Here is a 26,547-nt window from a genome sequence, read left to right on the forward strand (position 1 = left end):
TTTCATCATGTTGGCCAGGCTGGTCTTGAGCTCCTGGCCTCAAGTAATCTACCCACCTCAGCCTCCCAAAGTGTTGGGATTACAGGTGTGAGCCGCCATTGCCCTACAGGGCCCTGGGGTTTCTAACAATGCTATCTGGAGATTTGTGGGCATGTCTCATAATGAGGGGAAGGCAGTTGAAGATGCTGCAGCCTCACAGGAAGTGGGGAATGAAGCAGGCTGAGGCTGGAGGAAGATGCCCGTCCTCCAAAGCTGGGCTCAGCAGGGCAGCCCTCCCCTCACTACTCAGAGATTGCTGAGGGCAGCCTCCTGTGCCCTGCAGGTGGGAAAGGCAGTACCGGTTGGTGGGGGCAGGGGTGCAGCAGAGGTTGGTGTGTAGTAATGACCTTAATTCATAGCATTTTTGTCCCTAGAGTCCCCTTCACTTCCATCTACATTCTTGCTTTATTTCTTTTTTAATGTTTTTCCATAAAACGTATTCTTTTATAGCTGTTTATGGCTAAAGGGCATCCTAGCTGCAGACTCGGAGCCTGTACGCTGATAAATTCTATCTCAGTTTCTGAGCTTCCCCCCACCACACCCCGTCCCCAGGGCCCAACAAGAAGGAAGGAGGTGATGCAGGCCCTTCAGGAAGAGGCCTAGCTCCTCTGGGTTGCAGGATTGAATGAGCCAGTATCTACAAGGCCCTGGTTCTACTCCCTTGTAATGTTTCCAGGCTTTCTCTGTAATACCGCTGTAGTGAGATACATGTCATTCAGAACTCCATGTAGCCCCCTAGATTTATGCACAGGGCAGCCTGTGGCTAGAACTGAATCTTAAACCAATAATCTGCCTTCCCCAGGACTAGCACCAAAATATTTTTATGTGTCAAGGAGTCTAGAACTGGAGAGCTCCAGAAAAACATGGTGCTGTGTGGGGTAGGGAGTAATATTGATTTCACACACCATATTTTCCAGAACACTTAGCAGGCCCTGTGTTCTAATTTGGCATCCAGAAAACATGATCCCCATTCATCCATTTATTCAACAAATATGTCTTGAGCGCCCCACTATGTGCCAGCAACTTAAAATCCCCAGGGATACAGCAGTGAAAAAGTAGACAAAGTCCCTACTGTATGGAGCTAACATTCTAGTTGGGGGAGATAGACAATAAACATACAAATAAATGTCAGGTGGTGGTAAATGCTGCAAAAAGAACAAAACCAGGGTGAGAATAAAGTGATGGAAGTAGGGTGGTCTGAAAGGGTCTCTTGGATGATGTGACCCCTGAGTGGAGGCTTGGAATGAAGTAAGGGAGTGAGCCGTGTGGCTGCCTGGAGGAAGAGAGCTCCAGCCAGTGCCAAGGTCCCTTAGGAGGAGCTTGCAGGGTTTGCTGGAGGAGCTGGAAGGATGCCAATGTGCCTGGAATAGTGTTTGGAGGAGGGGCAAGTGAGAGTTAGAATGTGACGTCAGAGCAGTAGCCAGAGACTAGGTCATGCAGGGTCTCCAGGCCACAGCAAGACCTTTGGGTTTTACTCTGAGTGAAATGGGGAGCCACTGGAGGGTTTTGAGAAGAAGCATGATTAGATCCTGAGGCAAAACTTAGGTTAAAATAAGCGGGGAGACAAAAGAGGCGTGACATGATCTGATTTATAAGATCACTCATTGCTGTTCAAAAAAACTGTACAGGGGAAATATAGAAGTGTGGGGACTCGTTAGCAGGCTTTTGAAATATTCCATGTGAGAGATGATGATGACTTGGACTAGGGCATGTTTGGTGGAGCCAGTGAGAAGTGATTATATCTTTCAGAATATCTTTCAGAAAAGAAATGCATATTTACTGAAGTGTGGAGTTTTTTGCATTGTTTTGTTTTCCTGTTTCTTTTAGCACCTTAAAGATTGTTTTCTGGCTTGCAGTTTCTGATAAGAAGTCTGTGGCCAGGTGTAGTGGCTCACACCTGTAATCCCAACACTTTGGGAGGCCAAAGTGGGCAGGTCACTTGAGGTCAGCAATTTGAGACCAGCCTGGCCAGCATGGTGAAACCCCATCTCTACTAAAAGTACAAAAATTAGTTGGGCATGGTGATGCACACTTGTAATCCCCGATGGGAGGCTGAGGCAGGAGAATCGCTTGAACCTGGGAGACAGAGGTTGCAGAGAGCCAAGATCGTGCCACCGCACTCCAGCCTGGGTGACAGAATAAGACTCCATCTCAAAAAAAAAAGAGAAAAGAAGTCTGTGAATATTTTTATCTCTGTCTATAAGTAATTGTGTCTCCTTTCTTTGGCTGCTGTTAAGGTTTCTCTTCATTCCTAACTCTCAACAAGTTGATTTTGATGTGCCTTTGTATAGTTTCCCTTATGTTTATGGAGCTCCTTGGATCTATGTGTTTATAAATTTTCTCAAATTTGGAAAGATTTTGACATTATTGCCTCAAATATTTTTGCTACCCTATCCTCTCTTTTTGAACTCCAATTGCACATATGTTAGTCTTAATTTACATTGTTCTGCAGGTAGCTGAGGCTCTTTTCAGTCTTTTTTTAGTTACAGTGCTTTATTTTGAATAGTTCTATTGCTGTGTCTTCAAGTTCAACCTTTTTCAGCAGTCTCTAGTATGTTGTTAACTCTATTCAGTGAACTTTTCATTTCAGACATTATATTTTTCATCTCTAGAAATTCTACTTGGTTTTTTAAAATTTTTCCCATTTTTTCATCATTTCTCCTTTAAATCTTGAGCATATTTTACATATTTTAACAGGTATTTAAATGCCTTTGCTAATTCCATAATCTTTGGCATTTCTGGGTCTGTTTCTATTGACTATTTTTCTCTTATTTGTGGGTCACATCTTCCTGCTTCTTTGCATATCTGATTTTGTATTTGAGATCAGAACATTATGAATTTTACATTATTGATGCTTGTTTTGTACTCTTTCAAGCAGGGTTGAACTTTGTTCTGCCAGATAGTTCTTTATAGATCAGTTGATATTTCCCAGACTTGTTTTTAAGCTTTTTATTTTTTTTTATTTTATTTTATTTTTTTTTTGAGATGGAGTCTCGCTCTGCCGCCCAGGCTGGAGTGCTGTGGCCAGATCTCAGCTCACTGCAGGCTCCGCCGCCCGGGTTCACACCATTCTCCTGCCTCAGCCTCCCGAGTAGCTGGGACTACAGGCGCCCGCCACCTCGCCCGGCTAATTTTTTTGTATTTTTTAGTAGAGACGGGGTTTCACCGTGTTAGCCAGGATGGTCTCCATCTCCCGACCTCGTGATCCGCCCGTCTCGGCCTCCCAAAGTGCTGGGATTACAGGCTTGAGCCACCGCGCCCGGCCGTTTTTAAGTTTTTTAAAGGCAGATCTAAAGGAGTCTTTTGCTTAGGACTAGATGAGCCACACTATTAAAGAATAACCTTTCTAGGGTCTCTACTGAATGCCTTGTGGATTCAGTGAAACCTTTCCACCTTTGACTGGTAGGGACTCAGGTGGTTCCTGACTTTGTGAGGGCTCTGGAAATTTTTGGTTTACAGCTCTCTGGAAGTTATTTCCTGGAAGTTGTTTTTCTCGGTCTTGTTTTTTTCTAGGTTTTACCCTATACCTGCATAGATGGTTATTCAGACCTTTGTGAATAACAAAGAGGGACCCCTAGCAGATTTCTGGAGTTCTTTTTCATGATAGTTCCTTCCTCTCCAGTACTTCACAGTAGTTATAGCAGTTAAGCAGTGACAGCTGCTTTATCCTCCGTGAACTTGAATTTCTCAATTCAGCAAGAGTGCTGGGCTCTGTCTGGATCTCTCCCACTCCCATGGCTGTCTGAAAACTGCCACCGGGCAAAAACTAGGGCTTTTGAAGGGCTCACCTTGTTTGTTTCCTTTCTCTCAGGGACCATATCCTGAACTACCTGTTTTCCAGTGTCTGAAAATAATTATCTCATAGACTTTGTCCAGTTTCTTGGTTGATTATGATCTGAGGGAAGTCTGGATTCAGCTACGCCCTCGTGCCTGAAGCAAAAGTCAGTGGGTAGAATCTGGATAAGTGTTGACAGTAGGGTGGCATGATTTGTTCCTGGATCAGATGTAGGGTGTGAGAGAAAGCAAAAGAATAAAAAAGGACTCTAAGACTTTTGCCCTTAGCAACTGCAAGGGTGGATTTGCCATTTACTGAGATAGGGAAGGCTGAAGTAGAATCAAGAAGGGGCTGGTTGGGAGGGAGAATCAAGAGCTTTGTTTTGGAAATGTTAATTTTGAAATGACTTTTCCACTTCCAAGCCAAATGCCAGCTAGACAGTGGATAGGCAAGTCTAGAACTCAAGGGACAGTTTGGGTTTGAGATACAAATTTGGGATTTGCCAGCCTATAGACCACTGGTTCTTAACTCTGGATAAAGCAATGTTATCATCACTGAAGAAGATACCTGCGAGTGGGTAATTTATAAAGAAGGGAAGATTAATAGGCTTTCAGTTCTGCAAGCTACAGGAAGCTTGGCAGGAGAGCAAAGAGGAAGCAGAAGGCAAAGAGGAAGCAGACAGGTCGTTCATGGCTGCAGCAGGAGGGAGAGAGCGAAGGAGAAGGTGCTACACACTTTTAAACAACCAGGTCTCATGAGAACTTACTATCATGAGAACAGCAAGGGGGAAATAAACCTCCATGTTCCAATCACTTCCCACCAGGCCCCTCCTCCAACATTGAGGATTATAATTCAACATGAGTTTTGGGCAGGGACACAAATCCAAACCATATCAACTCTAATATGTAGCCAGGAGTGAGAACCACTCATATGTGTTAAGAGTTTGAGACCAGCCTGGCCAACATGGTGAAATCCCATCTGTACTAAAAATACAAATTAGCCAGGTATGGTGGCAGATGCCTGTAATCCTAGCTATTTGGGAGGCTGAGGCAGGAGACTCATCTGAAACAGTGAGGCAGAAGTTGCAGTGAGCCAAGATCGTGCTACTGCACTCCAGTCTGGGCAACAGAGTGAGACTCCATCAAATAAATAAATAAATAAATAAATAAAGCCCTGCCAATATCAGCTAGGGGGCTCTGGAAGCTAAGGTAGGAGGATCACTTGAGGCCAGGAGTTCAAGGTTGCAGTGAGCTATGATCGTGCCATTGCACTCCAGCCTGGGCAATAGAGCCAGACTCAGACGCAAAAAGAAAAAGAAAAGATCTCCTAGGAAAGTGGTTCTCAACCCTGGATGCATATTAAAATTACCTGGGAGTTTTTAAGCCTTGATGCCCAGGTTGTGCCCTAACCAGTTGTATCATTCTCTCTTGAAATGGTGGCTTACAAATTAGCATTTTGTAAAACTCCTCATGAGAGTAACTTCAATTGCTGTCAAGGTTGGAACCACAGAGTCCCAGGCGTGATCATGGGAGCCAGAAGAAAAGAGATCTGAAGATTGAGCTGCAGTGCCCTTGAAGATGAAGGAGGCTGAGCTAGGAGGAGATGCAAGAGAGGGCTTGCAGGCTTTCCTCAAATGTCTGAATTGTGGCTGTCTACTCACATTTAAGAATTAAAAATAGAAAATTGGACTGGAAGCTCAGTGTGCATAGGCGGGGCTTATGGACTGTGGGCTTTCTTTTTGGGTCAGGGGTTGGGCAGCCAGCCACTATCTATATGGCCTTTCCCACACCCAAGTCTCTTCAGGGTTCTTCCGGGCAGTTCCCCTGCTTCCCCTTCTCAGCTGTACTCCCTCTGAGCTGTGGGTTTCTCCACCTGCCTTCATCAGTTACAGCTCTCTCAAGCTGTCCATCTTGCACCAGCATGCTGAAACTTCTCGGGCCCTTCCACTGTAAACCCTCTGCCCATTCCCTGTGTTGTTGCTAGTTTATACCTTTATGTCCTTTTACCATCATTTAAATAGGGCCTTAAGAGGGAGAGTAGACAAATTGAAGTAATTAAATAATCATCTTGAACCAGAAGTCTCCCAACTATTTTTTTTCCACTGAGAGTCTCCCTCTGTCACCCAGGCTGGAGTGCAGTGGCATGATCACAGCTCACTGCAGCCTCAACCTCCCTGGCTCAGAAGATCCTCCCACCTCAGCCTACCCAGTAGCTGGGACTACAGGTGCTCGCTACCACACCTGTCTAATTTTTGTAGTTTTCATAGAGACAGGGTTTTGCCATTTTGCTCAGGCTGCTCCCAACTTTTTAAACGTGAGGATCGCTTTAAATGCGAGGAATATTTTCACAGCACCCATATGATGGAAGTTACATATACTTTCAGTATCCATTAATTAATAGGGAAAATGTATATTGACACACACAGTCCTCTGAATTAATTCAGTAGCACTTCTAAGTGCATCTTCATTAGAAAACCATTTACATATTTTTGGAAGGTAATAGCATAACCATGTAGGAGAACGTTAAGGTTGCAAACAACCATTGATGACCAAGTAGGCTGATATGCCTTTGCAATAACTGCAGAGTTCCCAAAGGATTCCAAGCCAGATCATTGGGAGTCACAGTTCTAGACCCTAAAAAGCCACTGGAGGTTTTTGAATAAGAGAGAGGGTGTTACTGAAGAACTTATGACACTTGCTTCATTTACAGCTTTTCCCTGTCTATAGTTGCCTCTTCAGAAGGTTAGTGCTGGATGGGTTACTCCCTGAGGGAGAGAGCATATAGATGATACTGGCCGCCCCAGCCCTGAGCAAATTATTTGAGAAGAAAAAAAAAAAAAACTTAAGTGCAATTCAGTGTTGGCTTTATATTCCACGACCTCCTCTTCTCTTTTTTTCTTATCTACTCTCTTTAGAAATTCTGTTCCTTGCTGTCCATCCGTTAGCACAAATGGCTTGCATTTTGAGGTGGTCATGCTATTAGCACTATGCTGAGCATTTTACACACTTCATGTCATTTAATCCTCATCAGCATCCTGTGGAGGTGAGCACAGTTCACATCTCATTTACAGATGAGGACATTGAGGCAAAAAGAGGTTAAATGGCTGTCTCAGATCAAAAAGCCAGCAAGTGACAGAGCTGAGATTCTAGCCCAGGTGTCCCTGACTCCACAACTAGTCCCCCTACTCCCCACAAAATTGGTGCTGCACAAATGATGAGGAATTGAGAGACATATGAGCTACTTATAAATGACTGAATGGGAAAAGACATCCATCTGTGTCCAGGCTTCCCAAAGGGTCCACTCTCTGGTAGCAGCTTTCCTGGTTTCTTTCAGGAGAAGCCACTTTGCATTTCAGTGATCCCCAGCCTTTCCATGCCCGAGTGTGGCTAATGCTGCCCTCACTGCAGCCTTTCCTCTGGCCAAACTAGTCAGCAAGACCCTGAATTGTCCCTCCGGTCTTCATTCATAGCATTCTCCCTGTGTGGAGCATCCCTGCCTGTCCTCTCCCCTTCACATATCGAAGGCACACTCCCTCTGCGGAGCCCACCTTCATCATCCAGGCTTCATGGAGCCTTCTCCTTCGTTCGCCTTCTGCCAGTGATGATCTGACCTCCTAGCACCTTGCCATCTCCTCCCTTGTGTATGACTTCGCTCCCCACCCAGACGGTGAGACCCTACCTTTAAAAAATAATGACAAAAAGAGTGGTATTTAATTCACTCAAATAATAGATACTTCTTATAGAACATTTGAAAAAGAGAGAAGCATAAAAAAAGTGAGGGGAGAAAAGCCCTTAGCCTCATCATTAAAATAGTACTCCAGAGATTTTTTTGTCCTTGAGTCTATTTTCTGGATGAATTTTGGGTTTTGTTTTTGTGTATTGGTATGTGATGTTGACATCAACTTTCTAAGCATCCCTCTTTTTGGATGTATAGTATTCCTCGGAGAGGATGTGCCATGGTTTGTCATAAGCGTGACTGCATCCTCCCCCACAGGACCTAGCCTGGGGGACCCACCCAGGAGGGCCCTGGTGAAGACTGTGTGAGTCATTGGGTTGTCTGCAGGGTAGGAAAAGGGTGGGTTGCACCATGCGGTATTTAAGCTGCAAGGGGGCCATTTAGGAGGCTGGAAAATTACAGAGTGCTCATACTGAGCCTACATCTGCCAGAAAAGGGCATTTAAAACAAATCCCATGAAATTATAGCTTTTGCAGTCTATGAGTTGGACAGGAAAGTACACACAACCAATGTGTTTCAGTAGGAACACCGGAAACAATGATGTTAGCCATCACTGGGGCCTGGGAAGGAAGGGTTTGAAAGAGAAAGGTCTTCCCAAGTGTGGTTCTCAGTAAACATTCTTTAGAATTCAGAGCTAATATGGTTTATGCCCTCAGCAGAGATGCCAGGGGTTCCCTGGGTTATAGAGCCTTGCTGGAGGGAACAGCTCTTCGAAAGGGAAGTGTTACAGGCTGAGGCTGTACCAAGCATTGATATGGGAGGGTTCCTTTGGTGTAGCTGTATCCCTGAAACGCCGCGTGTATGCCGAGGGGGAGTCAGGTAGTCCAGGATGCTAGTGCTCGAGTGTCTGTGTGTCTGATGTCAGGATGGAAGGCTGTCTTTGTTGCTAATACTCTCTGCTGAAGCAGCAGTCATTCCAATAGAAACAGAGGAGACATGGGTGGTGGGCTTTCTAGAATGTTGGCCTTTGGAAGCCACCAAGAGTGGAGGGAAGGCAGGCCCTGGGTGCTTACCCCCACATCTGGGAGTCCCTGCTTCCAGGAGCAGTGACAGCCATCCTCCTGGCTCCTTGGTAGAAAGAACCTCAGTCCTCCTCCCATCAGTGGCAGAAGTAGCTATGAGGATTGAAGCTGGGTGGGCGATGTCTCAATCCTTGGCAGAAGGATGGGAAACAAAGACTTTAAACATGTTAAACATCCTTTTACAGATCTCCAGAATTATAGTGACAGCGGGGAGGAGGGAATGACCCATCCCCCATCCCCAGCTTGCTAGCCCAGCTCCCGGAAGATCAGCCTCTGGGCAGTGCCAGCCTGCATGACCGTCCTCATCCCCCCACTCTGCCCTTTCTCCCAAAGAGCCAACAGAGCATATGTCTTGGAGAAGACACCCCGTCGCCTTCTAGGTTGTCCTGCCATAGAACAGCAGCACCCAGCAATACAGCAGAGCTTCCCACAGGTTTCTGCAGTGTCGTCAGAGACCCGCAAGGAGGGTCAGCCTTTGTGAAGTCCCTGACTCAAATTCTGACATTACCTCTATCACTTATTCACAAAGTGACCTTAGACTGCACTTTTCTGAGCCTCAGATTATGCATCTAAAAACCGAGGATAATGCTTACCTCACTAGGTGGTTGTGAAGAAATGTAAATAAACCGTGTGTGAAAATGATCTCTAAAACCAGAAGACCCCACATAAGCCTCAGTGAGGAAAGCAACACAGTGTAGTAATCAGAGCTAAAAAAAAAAAAAAAAAGAAAAAGAAAAAAAAAATGTAGTTGTCTATGCTTGTGGTGGTGGTTGTTGCTATTTATTGTGGTGATGGTGGTTGTGTCAGGGTCTGCAGTCTAATGCCCTGGTAGCTCCTTATTCACAGCTACATTGATACATCTGCTCAAGTAAATTAAAATCCCCACCTCAGAAAATTCCTTTAAAAAGAACACGTTAGACAAGCACGGTAGTGCACACCTATAGTCCCAGCTACTCGGAGGCTGAGGTGGGAGGATCTCTTGAGCTCAGAGGTTTGAGGCTATATTGTGCTATGATTGTGCCTGTGAGTAGCCACTGCACTCCAGCCTTGGGAACACAGTGAGGCCCCATCTCTGAACAAATAAAAATAACTCATTCTCATGCCAGTATGTGAACTGACCCATGTATTTGTTGACCCAGAAGTATAAAATGTGTTTTCACTAGTCAGTGCTGAAAACCTGTAAGTTTCCCATGTCTTGCTTGCTTGTCACTGTGCATGAGTGAGCTTCTCACACACTCAAAGGCAGAAACCATCTGAGTGCTCTCACCTGGCTTTGATACGCTCACCTCACGCCGTCCCTGTTGAGGACCTTAAGGGTCACAGTGTGGCAGTGATTTCTCTGATAAAACAAAAATCTATGTACTGTGACTAGGGCCCAGGTGAAATATCTCATAGGCTCCTGAAAGCTCAACCTCGCTGCAAGACCCCAGAACAGGCCCAGGGTTGCTGGAACCCACCCCAGAGACCCTCCCCTCAGAGCTCCCATGAAGGGGAGCAAGAAGGGAGAATGGGTGGCAGAGGTATTTCACAGTTTATCTGAAAATTGAAAAAAAAAAAAAAAATCCTTGTTGTTCTGTTTATTGAGCATCTACTAAGCACCTAGTGTTGCACTGAATCTCAGACTAGGACTGTGACTTGTTTGCAAAGGCTGCAGTCCCTGGGCTGTGCACGTGCCAGGGTGCTTGTGAGGAGCAGTCGGTCTCCGCGACTGAGCATCCTCAGGAAGACCAGGCTGTGCGCCTGGGCCCAAGCCCAGTGTGGAGTGAGGAGAGCTGCGTCAGAGAGAGCCTCGACAGAAGTGGTATGATGAGAACCTGGAGGGGCCCAGCAGGCCTGATAGAAGCAGCTGGTTCCTTGGCTGCCCCCACCCGCCCAGGAGGTTACTTCTCTGGGTATAAACAGTCCCCTGCAGTTAGCAGGATAAATATAAACACAGCCTCCTGATCAGGGCTCAGAAACCAAGCTTTGCATCCTGGGCTCCCTGCTGCCGCTGCTGCTGTTGCTGCTACAGAAAACAGAATGAGCCAGGGTGCAGCCACGTGGGGCTTCTGCAGCCAAGCAAACAGGCGGCCCCAGTCTCCTCCAGCTGCCATAACAAAGTACCATGGACTGGGGGACTTACACAATGGAAATGTATTTTCTCACAATTCTGGAGGCCAGAAGTCTAAGATCAAGGGGCTGGCAGGGTTGGTTTTTTCTGAGGACTCTCTCCTTGGCTTGCAGACAACCACCTTCTCTGTGTCTTCACATGGTTTTCCTTGTGGAGGTTTGTGTCTTAATATTCTCTTCCTATAAGGACACCAGCCAGATTGGATTAGGGCTCACCCTGATGGCCTCATTTTACCTTGATTCCCTTTTTTAAAAAGCCTTTCTACCAATGCAGTCACATTCTGAGGTACTGGAGTGTTAGGATCTCAACATGCATATTTATGGGGCATACAGTTCAGCCCAGAATAGGGTCCTGGGAGGTCACCGAGACCATCTCCCTGCCTTCAGATTGAAACTCATCAGAACATTCCTAGAGGGAGGAGAGTTGGCCCAAATTTTAAAGACCACCTTAAGGGAAGATATTTCATATATTTGGTGTGGCTTGGTGATTTTCAGAAATTGCTGTTGCTGGTGACTAAAAGCCAGCTTGCTTCCACAAAGGATTTGAATGAATATAAGTGCTGAAACTAGAATAACTGAACCACAGGCTCTAAGAGTGCAGGACCGTGTCCTAGCACAGCACTTACCATAGCAGGCTCCTAACAGGCTTCCTGTGCACAGGAGGAGAACGAGGGAAAGAGAGAGGGTTGAAGGAAGCTAAAAATCACTGGAAAAGGGTGAGGGATGTATCAGGTACTGGGGTGCAGCTGTACAGCAATGAATGGTCACAGTGGCTCTGTACTTTCCATTGGAACACTCAAAATGGGCAGTAGGGCACTCAGGGTTCAATAAAAGGCAGCAAGTCACAAGCGCCCTCAGGAAACGAGCACCTCAGATTCTGAATTCTAGAAGGAAGGAATCTCACAGATCGATCTTATTTATGTAGAGACAGGGTCTCACTCTGTTGCCCAGGCTGGAGCACAGTGGTAGAATCACAGCTCGCTGCAACCTTGACCTCCTGGGCTCAGACAATCCTGCCTCAGCCTCCTGAGTAGCTGGAACTGCAGGTGTGACCCACTAAGCCCAGCTTTTTTTTTTTTTTTTTTTTTATTGTTTGTAGAGATGGAGTCTCACCATGTTGCCCAGGCTGGTCCCAAACTCCTGGCCTCAAGCAATCCTCTTGCCTTGGCCTCCCAAAGTACTGGATGACAGGCATGAGCTACCGTGCCTAGCCTAACAGATCTTTAAAGAGAGACATGGGCAGTGATGATTTTTCTTTGGTTTTGCAGAAGATACAGGGAGAGTCTTCAAATGGATGCTTCCACTGTCCCTTCAGAAAGGCAGAAGACAGAGCACTAAATCTGAGTGAAGGCACTTCTGTGGGCAGTGAGGACACTATCGTTCACCTGCTATTTTCTGATCACCCATTTTAATGTAGAGATGGCATTTGAGGGGTCTTTACTGCTATGGTTACTGGGGTCTCATTCAAACCCTGAGGAGGTGAGCCCATGCCCTCTCATGTCCTGGGCCGGATACTCAGCCCCCTGGCACAGTGACTACACCTCATGGCTGGCACAGAGTAGGAAAGTGAGTAGCTGTGAGTACACATGTGAGGGAGGGGTGACACTGTTGTGAAACTTTAGCACCATTTCTTGTATCTTCTCCAAAGCAGGTCTGCCCGGCAAGGTCTTCTCCTCCCTGCTTCGCCCTTTGCGGAGGCCTAACCTTAAGAAGGAGCTGAAGAAGCATATTTAGTGTTTCCTCTGTGCCAAGCACTCTGCTAAGTCCACCAACTGTCCCCTCCCCTCTGATCCTCACAACCACCTGTAAGGCAGTGCTGTCTACTTGATAGATGAGGAAACTGAGGCATAGGGAATAGCTTGCTGATGGCCAACAGTGAGTAGCAGGGGCTGGATCAACCTAAACCCTTGACTCCAGGGCTTGTGATTTAGCCACTGTACTCACACATGGGCAAGACACGCAGCCTCTCTGAGATAAAGAAAACGCAGTGTCTGCCCTGCTCCTGAGCACTTCAGCTGTGGATGTCCTTGGCCTTCCTGGGAAGAGCTTTAACCACAGCCTCCCCTACTTGCTTCCATTTCTTCCCTTTTTGGCTCCTTTTGCAGCCCTCCGCAGTCTGGCATCCGCGTAGTGGTGCCCCCTTCTCTCCTGCACAGAGCCAGCTTCCTCCCAGTTGCCAAATCCCAGTAGAACTGTTAGGTTACCATCATACTAGATTCTTCCAGAAATTTCTGACCCCTTGTCCCCTCATTCCTTCCTTCCTGAATGGCCTCTAGCTTCAGCAACTTTATCCTCTCCTGTGCTTGTGGCCTCCCTTTGGCCTCCCTTCCTTAGTCCCCTTTTGGCTACTCCCCTAGTCTGGGCCACCCCACCTGTTTGACCCACAGCCTCTGAGCTGGACTCGCTGATCTCACCCCTGCAGTCTGTCCCCAGTACTGCAGCCAGAGACACACTTTTTTTTTTTTTTTTTTTTTGAGATGGGTCTTGCTCTGTCACCAGGCTGGAGTGCAGTGCTGCGATCTCGGCTCACTGCAACCTCTGTCTCCAGGGTTCAAGCGATTCTCCTGCCTCAGCCCCCCGAGTAGCTGGGATTACAGGCATGCGCCAGCACGCCCGGCTAATTTTTGTATTTTTGGTAGAAACGGGGTTTCACCGTGTTGGTCAGGCTGGTCTTAAACTCCTGACCTCAGGTGATCCACCCGCCTCGGCCTCCCAAAATGCTGGGATTACGGGCGTGAGCCACTGTGCCCAGCAACTTTTTTTTTTTTTTTTACTACCACCTCCTACAAATTTTTAATAAACAGTCATTGATTGAGAGCATATAAACACTATGAACAAAACACAAACTGATACACCCTCAAGTGTTTCCCTTGTTATAACTGAAAGATTATAGGCTTGAGAGATGAGGCTGAGAAATGGGAGATACAAATTCTCGCTCAGACTTGAGGAAGATTGACGTTATGCAAGTTACATTATTTATCCTGGATTCCATTTCCCTGTCTACAGAATGGGAGCAATGATGATATTGTCTTTACTGGGTTATGGTGATGACCACGTTAAATAAGACAAAAAATTTGCTCCACATTGCTTGCAGCTATTAAAGATGTTGATGGGTGTTCCTTTAATCTAATTTCCTTTTAAAATTGCATGAGATTCTGCTGACAGAGAAAAAGAAGACAGTTATCAAATATATTCAGCATATCTGCTGTCACTTGAAATCTACTTGAATATTATATTTATTTTTCTTTTTGTAAAATCACTAGTTTATCTGTTTCTCCCTCACATTAAAATCAAATGAAAGTCTTGGTTTTTCTCATTTCAGGGACATTTATGTCACCTAATCTTTGCCCTGAAAGTGTGCAGGAGGAATTTGCTGGCTAATCTCTTTGTCCAGTGTTTTCTCTGTCACCCAGGCTAGAGTGCAGTGGTGCAATCTAGGCTCACTGCAACCTCTGCCTCCTGGCTTCAAACGATTCTCCTGCCTCAGCCTTCCAAGTAACTGGGATTACAGGTGTGCACCAGCACGCCCGGCTAATTTTTGTATTTTTAGTAGAGACAGAGTTTCACCATGTTGGCCAGGCTGGTCTCGAACTCCTGATCCACCTGCCTCGGCCTCCCAAAGTGCTGGTCTCAAGTGATCCACCTGCCCCGGCCTCCCAAAGTGCTGGGATTACAGACATGAGCCACCATGCCCAGTCCTTTTTCACTCTTTTCTTCTCTGTTTCCAGCCCCTCTGCCTCAGGGCCTTTGCTTTGGGCTGTTGACTAGCCTGGAACACTCTTACCCTCATCCTTTATCAAACATCCATTCCTTAACGAGGCCTCCCTGGATACACGCCACTTAAAACCATGACCTGCCTCCTCCCCACCCACACACTCCTCACCCTCTTAGCCTGCTCTATTTTTTATTTTTCCGTAGCACTTGCCACTTTCTCACAGGCCACATAATTGTTTGTGGTTTATTATTCTGTCTCCCATACTGAAATGTAAGCTTCTTGAGGGCAGGGGACTTTGTCTATTTAGATCACTGTTGAATCCCAAGGCCCTAGCACAGTTCCCAGCACATAGTAGGCCCTCAATAAATGTTTGTTGAATGAATGCAGCCTCCTTCAGAGACTCCTCTTCTGCCCTTTAGATACTGGAGTTCCTCAGGGGCCTTAATTCTCATACCACACGTGCTCCCTGGAAAGTCTTATCCACATGACACCTGAACCCTTGAATGCCAACCTGGACCTTGCAGACCTTGTGCACGACTGCCTCCATCTCCTGGCTAAGGCATCTTCACTACTCAGTTCCAGTGGCACCTGCTCTGGGACACCCTCCCAAACCTCTTCTCTTGCTTCCTGGAATCCCCTGACATCTCCCTCGCTGTCATTTTCATACGACATTGTGGTCATTGTGTATGAGGATAGGGATCATATCTTATTCATTTTTATTTATAAATGTAAATAACAATGTTTGTTGGGGGTGAACTTACAGTTTCAAAAGTAGCAGCTATCCCATTTGCACCACAGAAAATGTGAAATATTTATAAAAGCATATAGAATAAACTTAAAATCACAGCCAGGCGCGGTGGCTCACACTTGTAATCCCAGCACTTTGGGAGCCCGAGGCGGGCGGATCATGAGGTCAAGAGATCGAGACCATCCTGGCCAACATGGTGAAACCCTGTCTCTATTAAAAATATTAAAATTAGCTGGGTATGGTGGCAGGCGCCTGTAATCCCAGCTACTCGGGAGGCTGAGGCAGGAGAATCGCTTGAACCCGGGAGGCGGAGGTTGTAGTGAGCCAAGATCATGCCATTGCACTCCAGCCTGGGCGACAAGTGAGATGCCATCTCAAAAAAAAAAGGAATATCACCCATATTTTCACAACTGAGTGGTGTGCTCCATGTATGGAATTAAGTACGCATGTGTGCACATATGCACATACATAGCCAAGTAAATTAGAACACTTGGAAAGGATTTCATTTACAAAAAATAATGAATGGCATCTAATAAAATGCTATTATGGGCTGCTGAGCACAGCAGCATTTTGAGAAAGATGAAGGCAGCCCCTGAGCGCCGAGAGCTGGCCTGGCACTCACCGCAGGGCTGGGAGGATCTGCCATGGAGCATAAGCGTTTCATAGAAGCCCTGATCAGGCAAGAATGCCTCATGTCCACGACAGAGTGAGAGAAAAACAAGACCATTCACCCCATAAGCATGTCCAAACACAAACCAAAACAGGAACATCGTCCAAACCACAAAAACACCAAACATCCCTCATCTGGTTAGTATGAGCAACTGCTGCTTCTTGGCCAGTCACAGCTTGGCCTCGCTATGTCGTTCTCATAGCTAAGAATTAAGATACCCAGTCATAGAAGTACGCCCGCTCTTTGGCAGTATCCCATCCAGAGTGAAACCTGCTTCCTTAAGCCCTCCCTAAATCACCTAACTCAAGAACTCAAGCCCAGCTCCTAGAATTAGCCCTCTTTGATACCCTCTGACTGAGATGCCCCCGAAGCCGTGGCGGCCAGGATTCCTCATTGCAGTGAGCCAGTAAGCTCAATTGTGTTTGACTACAGGTGTGTTCCTGGAGGTCTGTGGGCAATCTTATTCATTATAGTCTTCCTTCCCCTGCCCTCATGCCTGGCACACAGCAGGTCTCAAAAACATGTGGAGTTAACTGAAACTAAGATGGAGACCATGTTTCTGGTAGTGTCTGCTGGTGATCACTGGACAAACTGCCAGTTCTGTTGGGAATTTAGCAGCTGCTCCCTGAGGACCTGCATTCTGGAGGGTGGCAGGAAGTCCAAGACATGGGCCATGTCCTCATTGGCAAGCTACTGTAGAAAAACTCAAAGGGTTAAATCTCTGGGACAATAGGACAGGGGCTGTCACAAGACAGCACACAATTAAATGCCTGGTGAGCTGAAAGTGCTGCCAGATGATGGAAAGTATTCAGACAGGTGAAGAGAAAAGGAAATAAGTCATTCCTGAACTTGAAAGGTGGGTCTGGGGAGCTCAGGGCAGCTGAGCCGGAGAGTGATCTGGGCAGAGCTGTGCCTCAGCACCACCAACTGGGACAGCGTGCAGAATGAGCCAAAAGGAGAATGTTTCCAGAAACCAGGGAGTCTGGGTCCCAGGTCACATGAAGGGAGGGGGACAATAGGCAAGGCAAGGAGGTGGCAGGAAGGTAGATTTGAAATTGGGCAGATCTGAGTTGCAATCCTGGTTGTGCCATTTTCTGTGACCCTGACCTTCAAGGTCATTAATGTCTCTGAACCTCAGCCTCCATCTCCTTCTATCGCACAGGGTCTGACACAAAGTCATGCCACAGATCCAGGGCGGGCATTTTGGCCACAGCAAGTACCCTGGCGCAGTATGATTGATGCTCATCTCAGGGAAAAATCACAGTCGCATTTTCTGAACCTAAGGCTGAGTCAGGCCTCAAGAGGTGGAGTGGAAAGAGCTGTGGGTGTGGGACTGGGACCTGTGCTGCCTTACTTCTCTGAGCCTTGGTTTCCTCACCAGCATAATGACATCTCCCCCAGGAGTCGCTCTGGGGATTACACCTGTGAAAGCACCAGCAAAGTGCTTGGTCTGGGATAGGGGCTCCATAAATTCAGTTTCCACCATCCCTCACTTCCAGTGTGCCGGCCATCAACCTCTCCATCTGTCTGTGGCAGCTGAGAGTGGAATGTGCCTTTAGTTCCAGCCCCACCCCCATTAGAGGAAGGGTGTGCCCTACCCACCCCTGCAGTGTGCTGCAGTGTGACTGTGTGCTGCAGTCCAGTGGCCACAGCCAGGTCCTGACAGAGACCTTTGTGCTTTGACATTTTGGGCCAGATGAAAAGAGAGAGAGAGACCCTTGTGCTGAGGTACTGTGGGCAGCCCCTTTACCAGCCCATAGGGCCGGTGCATGTCAGGGACTAGCACAGCAGACACACAGCTCCCCGTGGGCCTCTAGAGCACCTCCCTGGCTGCAGCTGAAAGGTGTGGGTTTGTTTTCATCATGGCTCCTCGTCTTTATTCCTCCTTTGAAGCAGCCAACCAGGTTGGCTTCTATGGGAAGGTCAAGCATGGGGACACCTCAGTTGGAGGGAGCCAGGGCCTTAAGGAGTGGCCTCGGTGCATTGAGTCGTCCCCGAGGGCTCTGAGTGCCCCCTCAGCCTGGGCACTGTGCATCCCCAGATGTGGCTTGTAGCTCCATGGAAAGGACGAGACTGTGCTTCTCCAGGTGTATAAAACCGAATTCACTGAGAGGGCTTGGAACTATCCACTTGAGAGCAGAATCCTTTGCTTTACAAACCACCAGAAACTTCCTTTTAAAATCTCCTGCTGTGTGATAGAGGAGTTGAGGTAAAGTGATTGAATTGACATTGTCTTGCTGCTCTGAGCAGCTTCTCCCCATGGCCAGCCAGTCTGTCTCCCTTCTGAGAGGTGGTATGACCCCGGAGCTCTTCCCCACACAAGCCCCACATGGGCGCCCCGAGGTGGGTGTGAGGAGTGAGGGACGGGGTAGACGGGCAGAGCTTTCCTCATCTCATTGCTCCTCACATTGGGGGCCGGGTTCATTGGTCACGTCTTTGTCCCATCAAAGGCCTCCCTTGGTGTTGGATTTAGTCTTCTCCCAAAATTCTGGGCTGAGATGAGGGCTCTACTCTTTCTGTGGGGGGCAGAAGGGGCGGTGATCTCATCCCTGGAAAGGATTAGTCATCAGGGAGACAGGGACAGATCTTGGGGAGGGGGGGCTGGAGACGGGCTGTATGTAAATGAGTCATCTTCCCGCCAGCCCCGGGCCGAGCTTGACAGCTGCTCCCCAGGAGAGGTTGTTAAACGGGAGCTACCCGGAGGCAGGAGTGGTTAACTGGCTTTTAATAACTCATTTTACTGAATGATTTCTGGTGAGGAGAGAAAACCTTAATCCCAGAGATAAAGCACAGAGTGGTGGGGAAGGGGGGGGCTTTGAAGTCAGCCCCGCTCGCAAGGAAGGCTGCGCCGAGGTACAAAGCCGATTCAAGGAAGCCACTTGCATTTGCTCACAGTTAACCAAAACCTCTCTAATGTTAGAAATCACTGGCCTGAGCCTGTGGGGTTCGTCCTCTGTCCCTAGCTCCCCTCCTCCTGCCACCTCAGCTGTCCCTACCTCCCATCTTGCTGTCATCAAATGAAGAAAGTCACCTCAAAGGCCCCCAGAGAACAAGACAAAAGCAAGCAGAACAGGGGCAGAGGGCCATTTTCTCTGTGCCTGGCTGGCTGGAGCCTCTCTGTCCTGATCGCCGCGCACCCAGTGCGAGAGGGGTGCACTGCACGCTCCCACCCCACACCTGGCTTTGGAGGGAAGAAAACCAAGAGCTTCTGTCCTCAGGGAGCCGTCCATCCAGCTCTGCAAATCAGACAAACCAGCAAGTGCCAACAAATACAGCAGCCCACGGTCTCAGCTGTTTCACAACAGCCCCATTTTAAAATTTCCCTCCCACACAAACACACTCTCACTTTGGGGACTGGAAAAAATGGTACCTAACCTCTAGCCAGGCCTCCTACCCAGCACAGGGGCCAAAGCTGGAAGTGAGCCCAGAGGTGATGAGGAGATGGGGACCCAGCGAGGTAGGAGAACGGCGAGTCCAGGGTAGAGCCAGGCTACGAGGGCATTTCCCTGCCATGGAAATCCATATGTCATGTTGTGATTTGCCTATTCCTTGCCTGCTCCACCTGAGCCGCTTTGCTGTGAAATAAGGTCCATGCCTCACCCTTTGTGCTTCCCAGCTAAGCTTGGTGCTTTTGGGGAGCTCACTATGTCCCAGGCACTATGGGATGCATGTGGGAACTACATCCTCATTTAATCCTCACAGTGACATTCAGAGGGAGGGCAGTGGGCCGGGCACAGTGGCTCACGCCAGTAATCCCAGCACTTTGGGAGGCTGAGGCAGGCAGATCACCTGAGGTCAGGAGTTGGAGACCAGCCTGGCCAACATGGTGAAACCCCATCTCTACTAAAAATACAAAAATTAGCCGGGTGTGGTGGCATGCACCTGTAGTCCCAGCTACTTAGCAGGCTGAGGCAGGAGAATGGCTTGAACCTGGGAGGTAGAGGTTGCAGTGGGCCAAGATAGCACCACTGCACTCCAGCCTGGGCGACAGAGTGAGACTGTCTCAAAAAAAACAAAAATAAATAAATAAATAAATAAGGTAGGGCATTGGGCCATTTTTAGAGGGAGAAGCGAGGGTCAGAGAAAGTAAGGAATGTGTCCATGCCACCCCCTCAGCAGGTGGAGGCGTCAGAGCCTGACACCACCATCCCTGTTACTGGTTCTGCTCTCAGCTCTCCAAGAGAGGCCCTTCCCAAGCCTGCAGGAGTGAAGACTTGCTGAGTTTGTCTTCTGAGCATGAGGCTGGAAGTTTCTACAAAGCAGGGCACAATGTCAGGTGCTAGGCTTGGATGCTGCCACCTAAAAGTGCCAGGCAATGCTCACTCCACAAAGCTCCTGTAGGGTCAGCTTGAGTCCAAGGTGGCTAGGAGGTGCTCCCAATGTTACCAGATGGAAGGCCTTGACTGTGAGTTGTCCGGGTTCTTGGCATGTTAAACAAAGAATAGAAAAAACCTTACAAAGCAATGAAAGAATAAAGCAATGAAAAACAAAGCAACAAAAGAACGGTTGTCAGGTGTGGTGGTGGGTGCCTATAGTCCCAGCTACTCTGGAGGCTGAGGCAGGAGGATCACTTGAGTCCAGGGGGCAGAGGTTGCAGTGAGCCAAGATCATACCACTGCACTCCAGCCTGGGTGACAGAGCAAGATCCTGTCTCAAAGAATACACTTAAAAGAAAAAAAAAAAAAAACACAGTAATGAAAGCACAGATTTATTGAGTACATTCCACAAAGTGGGAGCCGACTTAACCAGGTGGCCCAAGAGCCTCTCTATTGCAGTGCTCCCCTGGGTTTTTGTTGGGTTTTTTTTCATGCTGTTTACAAATGTGTTTATTGTTACTAGAATGTGTGCTCCAGAATTGTCAATGTTGTCTGCTTTGTTTAAAGCTGTATCCCTAATGCCTATGACAGCCTGCTACATCATGTGCAAATAAATGTTTGTTGAATGAATGAATATTGTTTTTTGTTTTTTGGGGTTTTTTTTTTTTTGAGACAGAGTCTCGCTCTGTCACCCAGGCTGGGGTGCAGTGACGTGATCTCAGCTCACTGCAACCTCCGCCTCTCCCCAGGGTTTTTATAAAGCTAAAAGAATTTGCTAGCACCCCTAGGTGCCCTTTAGAGGCCTAGGGTTAGTTACACCCTATGAAGGACTGGCCCGTGACCAATCAGAGGCTGAAGTGACAGCTTGGCCCACGGTCAGTCAGAGGCTGAAGTGACAGCTTGGCCCACAGTCAATCAGAGGCTGAAGTGACAGCTCGGCCCACGGTCAGTCAGAGGCTGAAGTGACAGCTTGGCCCATAGTCAATCAGAGGCTGAAGTGGAAACTTCCGTCTTGTTATCACAGGAGTGAAGATGTGGCCTGTGTGCTGCCTAATCTTGCCTAGAACTGGCTGCACCCACTGTTCTTATGCCTTAACCTTTGGTTACCCCAATTCCCTGTTCTCCTGCCTCACCAGCATTGTCCCTTGCCTTCTTCCACAGATTCCCCTGCTCCATCAGCCAGAGTCACTGGACGTTTCCTATGGGCCAGGCTTCACCAGCAGGCTGAACCCCCTCACTCTGCCCAATGGCCCTGGGCACTGCACTCTCCCAGCAGGGGACACCTTTCCCAAGCCTAGGCCTCTGCTCCCTGTCAATCTCTTGAAATCCCACCTAATTTTTTTTTTTTTTTTTTTTTTTTTAAGACAGGGTCTTGCTGTGTCACCCAGGCTAGAGTACAATGGTGCAGTCATGCCTCACTGCAGCCTTGACCTCCAGGGCTCAAGTCGTCCTCTCACTTCAGCCTCCTGAGTAGCTAGGACCACAGGCACAGGCCACCACGCCCAGCTGATTTTCACACTTTTTGTAGAAATGGGGTCCCACTATGTTGCCCAGGCTGGTCTTGAACTCCTGGGTTCCAGCGATCTATCTGCCTCAGCCTCCTAAAGTGCTGGGATTACAGGTGTGAGCCACCATGCCTGGCCCCACCCAATTGTTAAGACTAAACACAAGTATCTCTTCTTCCATATGTCCTTCCTAATCATTCCACCAGGAAGGCCTCAGCTCTCATGTTGACCTAAACTGGTCTGGATGCAGCCGGGGATTGGGGAGTGTTTTCAGTTCCCCAGGTGATTCTATTGTGCAGCCAGAATTGAGAATTTCTGCTCTTGCCAAAAGCAACCTACCTCTCCTTCTTCCAAACTCTTGTATATTTGCTGCTTTCCTTTACCACACTGCACGCTCCTTCCTCTAGTTTCAAATCTCTGCCATGTGCTTGCTTTGTGACCTTGGGCAAGTTACTGAACTTCAATGTCTTTATCTGTTAAATGCAACTCAGTTTACTAATCTCACAACTGGGGACAATAATCATCCCCACTGTAGTTCATCAAATCTAAGACACTATTGGTTACAAACACACCATCATGGTATGTACCATTAAGGATTTAAAATACTGCCAAATAAACAACCAGGCCATTGACTGTAAGATGCATTTTCAGAGATATTAACATGAGATGAAAAAAGCTATGGCTTGGAATCAATGAAAACACGGAGCCTCGTGTAGTTGTTGTGAGGATTAAATCAATCGATAACGCTTGCAGCACTTGGCACAGTGCATGGAAATAGTGAGGCTCGATACACAGCAGCGGTTATTATCCCCTCCGCATTTTCAGTCCTCAGTAAGTGCTTTAATGACTTCTCCAGTCATTCTTTTAGCACCAGCTCTCCCAAAAGGTTCAGGGCTTGTCCAGGGTGATCGGTTGTCCTCCCCAGGGGTGTGACATGGAGAAGGCTGACATGTGCAGCACTGAGGTACTGGGGCTGGGGCACATTTCCCAGGGCAGTCTCTGGCCCAGTGCCCTCTCAAGTGTCCAGTCCTCCACCATTGAGTCTGGCCAGAAGTCCCTCCTACTCCCAGAGAGGCGATGTCGCAGTTCCAGCCACAGAGCAGGCTGTTGGCAGCCCTGCCCTCCATCCCACAGCCCTCCCCACATCTCCCACTCCTCCCTGTTCAGAGAGAGAGGGACATGGGAAGACCTAGCCGCTGGCCTGGCTGGGCAGGGCTCAGCCTTGTGTGAGCCTTGGGTCCTTGATTATTAAAGTGAGGCTCTTAATCCCAACACTGGCCAGTCAGGAAGGATCAAATGAGATGGGGCTATTGGGAGAAGCTTCTCAGAGGAGTGTACCAAGCTGACAACTGGGGTCATGAGTAGGGTTGCCAGGTTTAGGAAATAAAAAGACAGCATGCCCAGTGAAATTTGAATTTCAGATAATCAACTATATTTTAGTATAAGTATGTCCCATGCAATATTTGGGACTTAAAAAATGGTTTCTTGTTTACCCAAAAGTCATATTTAACTGGGTGTTCTGTATTTTACCTGGCAACCCTAATGAGCCATGGGCCATGCCCAGTATTTCTGAGTCTTTTTCCATCCCTGCCCACTGAGTCCACGCCTCAGCTTTCCCATGGCTTCTCTGTAGCCATGAAAATGCTCTGCACTGATTGACTTAGGTCTACCCATCCTTGAGCCAATCATGGAAAGGAACTAGATTATCCTGATTGACCTAGACTAATAGAGCCCATTCCTGGAGTTGGGTCACTTCTTCAAGTAGCCTGGCTGCTGCTCAACATAGTACAGGTTGGGAGAATGATTGGTAAGGAGAGAGCTGCAGTGCCCACCACAAAAATTTTAGGTCAGTGGAAATTTAAATCAAAATATTTGTAGTTGAACAGATTCCAACCAATAGGGTCATCTGGAATACCTTATTAACATTATTTCTTTAAGAATGGCATTCTTAAAGGAATATTCTACCTACATCAGATTTATCTGGGCACATTTGTTAAAATGAAATTCCTAGGCTCCTTTTCTGACCCACTAAATAAACCTCTGAGCGGGACCTGCCATGGAACCTGCTTTTTTTTTTTTTTTTTGAGATGGAGTCTTGCTCTGTCGCCCAGGCTGGAGTGCAGTGGCGCAATCTCAGCTCACTGCAAGCTCCGCCTCCCGGGTTCACACCATTCTCCTTCCTCAGCCTCCCGAGTAGCTGGGACTACAGGCGCCCGCCACCTCGCCCGGCTAGTTTTTTTGTATTTTTTAGTAGAGACGGGGGTTCACCGTGTTAACCAGGATGGCCTCGATCTCCTGACCTTGTGATCCGCCCATCTCGGCCTCCCAAAGTGCTGGGATTACAGGCTTGAGCCACCGCGCCCGGCCGGAATCTGCATTTTAATCATGCGTCCCAGTTGCTTGGAACAGCCCTGGTTTATACATGCTGTCCTGGGGTAATTACTAGTAGAGCCACTTTCACTCTCAGAAGTATCCCAGATTGGACTATACAGTACGTTTTATTTCCCTGTCTCACAGTTGACAGTGCAGAGCCCAGCAGGAAAAGTTTCCAGTGGGTAATGAGTCAAGACTTCCCATCTGTCCGGCAAGTGGAAAGAGCATGGACTTCAGGGTCAGCTCAGCCACATGCAAACTGACTTCAGTGAATGCGTCCCCTCCCTCAGCCCATTTCCTTGCCTGCATTGTTGGGGGTAATAGTGCCTCCCTCACAGGGTGGCTGGGGGCCTGGATGGGAGGAGTGTGTCAAGGGCCCAACTGAGGCTGCCACCCAGGGCTGCACGATACAGATCAGTGCTGGCCCCTTCATCTCACTTCCATGCTCTCTGAGCTGAACTCCGAAGGCCCCGTCACCAGGGCCCCATTTGCGAAGGCGGCACCAGACAGGCTGTGGGAACGAGCTTCACAGCTTTTGTCAAAGTGGCATAATAAAGCCCCCAAGTGTCTGCTCTTTGCAAACTGGGATGGCAGATCAATTGTGGCATAAACAAAATAGCAGGCTTGGTGCGAACCCAGGGACAGATTACGCCTCTGCAGGGTGTGATTGAGGGGGAGGAGGAGATTCTCAGGGTGGCTGGGTTTGCCTTTTCTCTGGCTGAAGCTTTGAGGCCCCCCTCCAGAGCAGCTTGGCTCCCCACAAATGGCAAGAGCTTGGGAGACTGCTCTTCTACTCCGGGAGGCAACTGGCTAGGCAGTGGCACAAGCATAGGCCCCAGTGCCCTCAGCAGGAAGCCTGTCCCAGGGTCTCAGCATCCCCCAGCGCTCTGAACCACTGACCGTGATGTGGAAGAAGATGGACCGTCCTCCACCCCGACTTTGTCTCCTAGGCTGAACTGAGTGTGCTCTGTAGGAAAGCGAAGGGCAGTAAAGCAGGCACAGAGAGACCTCAGGAACAGGACAGTAAGGACGCTTTCACTGGCTGCCCTCTGCACTGTCAGAGACCCTTCTGGCCCGCCTGCCCCTTCATTCTAGGCAGATGGTGCTACACAGACAGTCTAGTATTTAGCATCATTTGGGGCCTGCAGCACTCCCTGGCTAAGTTATGCTGGATGCAAGCTGAGTCAGGGCCATAAGAGGACCCCAGGACAAGTTCTGGCCCAGACTCTATGTGCCCTGTCCCAGGGGTAAGCCTGCTGGCAGCAAAGGGGACAGGATCTGTACAAAACTGCTAAGACACCCAGTGAGGGGCCTCTAGGAAGGCAGCCCAGAGACTATGAGGACGGGAACTGCATCTGTCTGGTTTTGCACCATATTCCTGAGCCTAGCATGATGCTGCCAACCTGATGCTGTCCACAGTAAATGTTTGCTGAAGGAATGAATAGGTGGATATTGGTCTTACCAGCTTCATGTCTGGTGTTGGTTGCCTTGCTGAGGCTCTCGGATAAAGCCACACCCCTGTGAGGACGGAGCATGAGGCCGGTCTCATTCTAGGTTTGGTCATCCAGGAAAAAGGCAGATCCTCAACTGGAAACCCAAACTCCAATAGATGACCTTGGGCAGAAGCCAGGAGTCCAGACATGCAAGAGTTTAGAGGAGTCAGAAGAGGCCCCCAGAGAGTGGAGGAGATGGCCTCGGCCTCACAAAAGTAGGTCAGGCAGGGCAGGCCTGTGGGGGCCCCAAGAGGCCAATAAGTACCCCGGCTGCAGTCAACCAGGCAGACTGTCACCCAGAAGCAGGAGTCTCCTCTGCACCTCATTCCTCCTGCTGTCCCCAAGCCCTGGGTCAAGTCTTATGTAAATAGCCCAGCTTGTCTGAGCTGTGCCATGGGAAGGTCGTGAGTCTACCTTGGCAGACTCTTTAGGGGACAGGCCATGGCCTCTCTCCCCTGCAAAGGGGGCAGCAATGATCAGTAGAAAGGGGGCCAGAGAGGACAGAGGACTCTTAAGGATGGGAGTCACAACTCTGAGCAGCAGCCGCTCTCCCACGAAGATGCTCCCCTGGCTGTGGTCCTGGAGGACTGCAATTTGGTTTTTAAGAAAAATGGAGCTTCCTTGGTGCCCTCAGAATACAGTCTAGTGTGGTGGAAAGAGCATGAACTTTAGATGCTAGCACACCTGGGTTTCAATCTCGGCTCCACCATTTGCAAGCTGTGGGGCCTTCGCAACTGCTTCACCCTTTGACCTGCAGTTTCCACATGTGTTCAATGGAGCTGGCCTCCCCCACAAGTTGTCATGATGACATGCAATGATGCACTGTTAGGTGGTGGCTTTCACCACAGTGAAGAGAAAATCCAGGTGGAACCAGTTTATTAAATGGGCCAACACCAGAAATGGCTTTGTCTCATCTATTGTCCTCAAGAACTCCTTTTTAGATTCCTTAACATCTTGGGTAGATGCTAGAGTTTTCCAAATAGTTGGTTTTTATGTCTTTTTGTGTTCTGGGTTTTTTTGTTTGTTTTTTTTTTGAGATGGAGTTTC

At 48.3% G+C, this 26,547-nt stretch overlaps 1 protein-coding gene and 1 long non-coding RNA gene across 2 annotated transcripts in view; one reads left to right on the plus strand and one right to left on the minus strand.

The window, feature by feature from the left end:
* Positions 1–26,547, plus strand: part of KCNK12 (potassium two pore domain channel subfamily K member 12) — a 52,020-nt gene that overhangs the window by 18,850 nt on the left and 6,623 nt on the right. The gene's annotated exons all lie outside the window — the stretch shown is intronic.
* On the minus strand, positions 23,976–25,737 carry LOC117062344. The gene is made up of 3 exons (XR_004428314.1): positions 25,470–25,737; positions 24,908–24,974; positions 23,976–24,211 (listed from the first exon to the last, which is right to left on the minus strand). It is a non-coding gene; the product is annotated as an uncharacterized LOC117062344 (long non-coding RNA).

The sequence above is a fragment of the Trachypithecus francoisi genome, unplaced genomic scaffold (genome assembly GCF_009764315.1).
Source record: "Trachypithecus francoisi isolate TF-2019V2 unplaced genomic scaffold, Tfra_2.0 Lachesis_group17, whole genome shotgun sequence".
NCBI lineage: Eukaryota > Metazoa > Chordata > Mammalia > Primates > Cercopithecidae > Trachypithecus > Trachypithecus francoisi.